The sequence below is a fragment of the Scyliorhinus canicula genome, chromosome 8 (assembly GCF_902713615.1).
Source record: "Scyliorhinus canicula chromosome 8, sScyCan1.1, whole genome shotgun sequence".
NCBI classification, from domain to species: domain Eukaryota; kingdom Metazoa; phylum Chordata; class Chondrichthyes; order Carcharhiniformes; family Scyliorhinidae; genus Scyliorhinus; species Scyliorhinus canicula.
The window spans coordinates 128,129,198-128,136,121 of NC_052153.1; the positions used below are offsets into that span (position 1 = coordinate 128,129,198).

At 50.3% G+C, this 6,924-nt stretch overlaps 1 protein-coding gene across 1 annotated transcript in view; it reads right to left on the reverse strand.

Moving 5' to 3' along the window:
* Positions 1–1,254, reverse strand: part of erap2 (endoplasmic reticulum aminopeptidase 2) — a 155,875-nt gene extending 154,621 nt beyond the window's left edge. The window contains exon 1 of the mRNA XM_038805220.1: positions 1,206–1,254. The gene's annotated coding sequence lies outside the window, so the exon portion shown is untranslated. The remainder of the gene's footprint in view (positions 1–1,205) is intronic.
* Positions 1,255–6,924: the final 5,670 nt, after the last annotated feature.

The window sequence follows — 6,924 nt, forward strand, 5'->3', positions numbered from 1 at the left end:
TTGCCGTATGTGAGGTTAAGCCTTGTTCAGTTTTAAGTAGTCCATAGGGAACATATGACGTTAGCATGGATGAGTAGGTTTTTTGAGGGGTGTAAAGGATAGGTGTGGGCTTTGCGCAGGAAGGCTGCGAATCACGTCCACATATTTTGGGCTTGTTCGAAGCGGAAGGGGTTCTGACAGGGGTTCGTGGACATTACGAGTGGGGCCACCTTCACCCCCGAGTTGCTGGGGGTGAAGGTGGCCCAAGTCCAGATGTGGCGATATTCGGGGTGTCGGAAACGGCGGGGGAGTTAAAGGGGTGAGTGAGGCCAAATTTTGGCCTTTGTCCCCAATAGCTTGGGTGGATTTTGCTCGGTGGTGGAGGGATCGGAGTTGCCGAAAGCGGGGGTTGGGTGGGCAACCTGGCAGAATTCCTGAGGCTGGAGACGGTCAAGTTCGTCTTGAGAGGGGGTCGGCCGATGTGTGCACTCAGAGGTGGAAGCCATTTATTGATTTCTTTGAGGTCTGAGGGGTCAGCAAGGGGGGGGGGGGGGGGGAGGGGGTTAAAATGGGGAAGTTGGGATGGAATAAGTTGGGATGGAATAAGCGGGTGGCATAGGGGGAGCAGGGAGGGTGAGTGTTGGTTGTTTATAATCTTGTATGGTTGCTCTTCTCCTTTTGGCTATTTAAATGAAAATGTGTTGAATAAAATATTTTTTTTTTAAAAAGGTATGGCAGCCTTGATGTAATTTATGTATCAACACCTTAATTATGCATTCGACTCTAAATTAACCCTCTGTGGAAAATGCTGCAATTAATCAGACTGAAGGCTCTTGCATAGTTATGGCCCACTTTATAACCAAGGTCTATACAAGCATCTGAACAAGGAATTCTGAGCAGCTGAATTTCCAAACTGCCACAGGTAGAGAAAAAACAAGTCAACCCATGGAACCATCTCTAATTCCGGTCGAATGACTCCTCACACCACCACATGCACAAAATAGCATGAACCCTTTCTCAGCAAATATATTGGACAAGGGGTTACTGCTGACTCACGAATAAGAGGGTTCCATCCAGCAAGTCAATTAATTCAAATATCCATTAAGACATTGATCACAGTAAGTCTCGATTGGGGTAAAGGAGCTAGGCACAGAATTTATACCCGCTCACCACGCAGTGGTTACAATTTAAAGGCTCGACTGCAATACTAATCCAGCTTCGCTTACGATTGTCCCAGCAGACAGGCTCGCAGCTCAGCTCAAATCCACATTGTCCATCGGCCGCCGCCATTCACTTTTACCAGCAGCAAGCTGCATGTTTCCGAGAAACACTTTTATTTTCACTTTCGGCGTTGGGACTCCCTCACCCGGATACACATTGCATCCATTGGGTGAATCTTTTGTTTTACCCACAAGCACCTTTTTAACGCTTAGGCAGTTTTAAATTATGTTTTTAAAAAATATTTTCTGAGGGCAAGATTGGAAACTGGCGAGATATTTAACGAGTTCGGGTCAGGTCATGAGGAAGCTGGCTAGCAGCTCGTGAATAGGAAATGGTAAATGTCCCCAGCAGCAGAGACTATCTGAGACTCGGGTTGGGGGAAGGGATTGAGGGGCAGCAGCTTCCAGCAGAAAGGCCGGCGCAGTAACTGGCTGGGAGGGGACACCTCCAGGAAAACTGCAGCAAAATAAAACATGCTGCTGAAGCTTTCTCTCGAGCACCCATCAGGACAAATAGAAGAATGACAAATTTCCAAATGATCACAATTATATTACAGAAGGAACGTTTCTTCGACTATAGAAAGTCGCTTGAGAGATTTTAAGCATTGTTTAACACCCCCTTTCATTTTGTTAAACCTTGTACATTTGCTGCTTCAGAAATGATAAGCCCTTTAGGATCTAAGCACATACCCAACTCGTAATGCTTCCTCTTGAGTTCACTGACCTTTATCCTCACTAAATAAATTCAGGCACCTGTGATCACTTGTTTCGCCCACATTCTGTTGGGGGGGGGGGGGGTGTGGAAGGAGCTGGAGAGTCCCTGCGGTGAGGTTGGTTGGGGCAGGGGAGTCCTGTGGGGGTGTTTAGAATCATAAAATTTATAGTACAGAAGGAGGCCATTCAGCCCATCGAGTTGGAGCAGAAGAGTCCCTGGGTGGGCGGAGCAGAAGAGTCCTGGGTGGGTGGGGCAGGAGAGTCCCTGATGGGGGGGGGAGGAAGAGTCATGGGAAGGAGGAATTGGAGGTGGACTGTCCTGGGACAATCTGCCCCACCACTCCAGTCCGCTCCTGGGGGGAGGAGGGAAAGCGCTGGGGTCGGGTAAATGTGCAGCGACAGGGAGGGATAGGGTTGGTGCAGGTATGGCCCAGGGAGTACTGTGGCATGTGATAGTTGGGTGGTATTGCGAGCCCATGGGAGCTGGGGAGGTGGGGCAGCCTGTGGGTAGCTGGGGGTGGGTGCTGTCTGTGGAAAGCTGGGCAGTGTAGGGGTTCAGCCTGTGAAAAGATGGGAGGTGGCCTGTGAAGAGCTGGAGCAGCGGTCCATGGACATGGAGGGGGGTGTGGCCTGTGGAGAGATGGGGGTGGGTACTGTCTGTGGAGAGCTGTGGGGGGTAGCCCGTAGAGAGCAGCCTGTGAGGAGTTGGGGTTGTGACCCATGGAGAGGGGGTGTTGGGCCGGCCAAGAAGAGTTGGAGGTGAGAGTGGTTGTGGGTGAGGTAATGTAGGTGAGTGGAATGTGGGTGCTCTGTAAAAATGACCAAAAAGAAGGTAATTTTGTAAGTATATGTTGAGTAACAGAACATTTTATTGCAATAAATGTATGCATACATATGAGACCTAGGAACATCTTCTAAGTTTATTTTTTGTACCTATTTGTAACAATCAGAACACAGGCCCTGGAGCCTGCCCTGATATTCAATGAGATCATGGCTGATCTGTGGCCTAACTCCATATACCTGCCTTCGGCCCATATCCCTTAATATCTTTGCTTAACAAAAATCGATCTATCTCAGATTTAAAATTAACAACAGTTCCAGCATCAACTGCTGTTTGTGAGAGAGAGTTTGAACCTCTATCACCCTTTGCATGAAGACATGCTTCCTAACATCTCTCCGGAATGGTTTGGCCCTAATTTTCAGACAATGCCCCATAGTTTTAGAATCTCCAAACAGTGGAATAATTTATCTGTATCTACCTTGTCTTTCCCTGTTAATATTTGAAGACTTCGATCATATCCCCTTAACCTCCTAAATCAGAGAAAACAGACCAAATTTATAATCTCTCCTCATACCAGAATTCCTGTCGTCCAGGTATCATTTTTATAAACGTATATTGCCCCTCCAAGGCCAAATATCCTCTCTTTTTTTTTTTTTTTTTTAAATTTAGAGCACCCAATTCATTTTTTCTAATTAAAAGGCAATTTAGTGTGGCCAATCCACCTAACTTGCACATCTTTGGGTTGGGGGGGGGCGAAACCCACCCAAACATGGGAGAATGTGCAAACTCCAAACGGACAGTGACCCAGAACTGGGATTGAACCTGGGACCTCAGTGCCATGAGGCAGCAATGCTAACCACTGCACTACCGTGCAGCCCCAAAATATCCTTCCTAATGTCTGGTGCCCAGATCTGCTCACATATTCCCAAGTGGGTTCTAACCAGGGTTTTGTAAAGCTGCAACATAACCTCTGTGTCATTATGCTCCAATCCTCTAGATATGAAGAGCATCATTCCATTAGCCTTCTTGATTACTTTCTACGCTGTTCGTGGTATTGTCAAGATCTATACACCTGAACCCCCAGGTCTCTTAGAATATCTACTGAATTCAACTTCATACCACTTAGAAAGTACCCTGCTCTATCCTTTTTTGGTCCAAAATGGATAACCTCACCCTTGCTTACATTGAAATCCATCTGCCACAGTGTTACGCATTCATCCCTTTGTAATTTAATGCTCTCATCTACACAGTCTACAATGCCACCCAACTTTGTGTCATCAGCAAATTTGGATGTATGATTTTCTATGCCATTATCCAAGTCATGATGTGGAGATGCCAGTGTTGAACTGGGGTGGGCAAAGTAAGAAGTCTTACAACACCAGGTTAAAGTCCAACAGGTTTATTTGGAATCACGTGCTTTCGGTGCATAGCTCCTTCATCAGGTGACCGAAGAGGGAAGTTACACAAACACAACATCCCTCACCTGATGAAGGAGCTGCGCTTCAAAAGCTACTGACTCCAAACAAACCTGTTGGACTTCAACCTGTGTTGTAAGACTTCTTACTGTGCCCACCCCAGTCCAACGCCGGCATCTCCACATCATGGACAGATTTTATAGACCAAGCCAGTGATGCAAGATGATACTTTAAGTGCTTTCGGGAACTTGTCTGCTTTCTTGCATCTTCGTAGAAACTTTGTTTTTCAATATTTTTTTATTCTCCTCTTTTCTCACGTTTTCTCCCAGATTTACACCCAACAATAAACGATAATCAACAACAAATGTAATGTCAATCCCCATATCAATAACAACGAACCCATCCTTCCACCAAACCACCAAACATTAGCTCGCATATTAACATAAACAAATGACAAAATGGAATCAGGAATCGCCCATAATCACCATGAACACATACAGTCCCCCTCCCCCCAACCCTCCCAGCCCCCCAAATGTTCGATGTGATCCAATTCTCGAAAGTGCATAATGAATAACGCCATGAATTGTAGAACCCCTCCACCCTTCCCCTCAGTTCAAATTTGACCTTTTTAAGCATCAAGAATTCCAGCAGGTCCCCCCACCACGCTAGAGCACAGAGTGGAGAGGTTGATCTCAAACTAACAGGATCCGCCTTCGGGCGATCAACGAGGTGAAGGCTACAGCATCTGCCTCCACACCCGTTTCCAGCCCTGTCTGGCCCGACATCCCGAATATGGCCTCCCAAGGGCCCAGGTCCAGTTTCACATGCCCCACTTTAGAGATCACCCTAAACACCTCCTTCCAGTAATCCTCCAGTTTTGGACAGGACCAAAACATATTAATGTGGTTTGCGCTCCCCCCCACACCCCCCCCCCCCCTCCCCGCCCCCCACCTCCTACAAGGTTCACATACATCTTCTACCCCCTCAAAGAGCTGACTCATCCTTGCCCTTGTAACGCGCGCTCTGTACACCACCTTCAGCTGTATCAGCCCCACCCTCGCACACAAGGTGGAGGCATTCACTTTGCCTTGATCCCTTACAGCGGCACCTTCTCTTCCTCCAAAATAGCCCTGTAAACCGCCGATACTACCCCGTTCTCCAGTCCCCCTGTCGTCAGCACCTCCTCCAGCAATGTGGAAGCCGGCTCTACTGGGAAGCTCTGTATCTCCTTTCTGGCAAAGTCACGAACCTGCATGTATCTGAATATTTTCCCCTGCTCCAGCCCATACTTCGCTCCCAGCTCCTTCATTCCTGCAAAACGACCCCCAAGAATCTTTGTAGAAACTTAATGTCATTGTCTATATGCTCGATTTTCTTGGAGATCCTCTCCACTTTGAGCCGGCATTGTACGGTGTCGATGGCAGCCAGGATGTGGAGATGCGGCTTTGGACTGGGTGGGCACAGTAAGGAATCTTACCAAACCAGGTTCAAGTCCAACAGGTTTATTTGATTCCAAATATGCCCCACCCCCACCTGCAGCTCCGGCAGATCCCACACCCCAAATATAGCCTCCAGGGCACTGTGAGGGGTGTGAGCATGGGGCACAGTGAAGGGTGTAAGAGTGGGACACAGTGAGGGGTGTGATAGTGGGGCACAGTGAGGGGTGTGAGCGTGGGGCACAGTGAGGGGTGTGAGAGTGGGGCACACTGAGGGGTGTGAGCGTGGGGCACAGTGAGGGGTGTGACAGTGGGACACAGTGAGGGGTGTGACAGTGGGGCACAGTGATGGTGTGAGAGTGGGACACAGTGAGGGGTGTGAGAGTGGGGCACAGTGAGGGGTGTGAGAGTGGGGCACAGTGAGGGGTGTGACAGTGGGCACAGTGAGGGGTGTGAGAGTGGGGCACAGTGAGGGGTGTGACAGTGGGGCACAGTGAGTGGTTGTGAGAGTGGGACACAGTGAGGGGTGTGAGAGTGGGGCACAGTGAGGGTGTGACAGTGGGGCACAGTGAGGGGTGTGACAGTGGGGCACAGTGAGGGGTGTGACAGTGGGGACACAGTGAGGGGTGTGACAGTGGGGCACAGTGAGGGGTGTGACAGTGGGGACACAGTGAGGGGTGTGACAGTGGGGACACAGTGAGGGGTGTGAGAGTGGGGCACAGTGAGGGGTGTGACAGTGGGGCACAGTGAGGGGTGTGAGAGTGGGCACAGTGAGGGGTGTGACAGTGGGGCACAGTGAGGGGTGTGACAGTGGGGCACAGTGAGGGGTGTGACAGTGGGGACACAGTGAGGGGTGTGAGAGTGGGGCACAGTGAGGGGTGTGACAGTGGGGCACAGTGAGGGGTGTGACAGTGGGGCACAGTGAGGGGTGTGAGAGTGGCACAGTGAGGGGTGTGACAGTGGGGCACAGTGAGGGGTATGAGAGTGGGGCACAGTGAGGGGTGTGAGAGTGGGCACAGTGAGGGGTGTGAGAGTGGGGCACAGTGAGGGGTGGAGAGTGGGGCACAGTGAGGGGGTGTGACAGTGAGGCACAGTGAGGGGTGTGAGAGTGGGGCACAGTGAGGGGTGTGAGAGTGGGCACAGTGAGGGGTGTGACAGTGGGACACAGTGAGGGGTGTGAGAGTGAGGCACAGTGAGGGGTGTGACAGTGGGGCACAGTGAGGGGTGTGAGTGTGGGGCACAGTGAGGGGTGTGACAGTGAGGCACAGTGAGGGGTGTGAGAGTGGGCACAGTGAGGGGTGTGACAGTGGGGCACAGTGAGGGGTGTGACAGTGGGGCACAGTGAGGGGTGCGAGAGTGGGCACAGTGAGGGGTGTGAC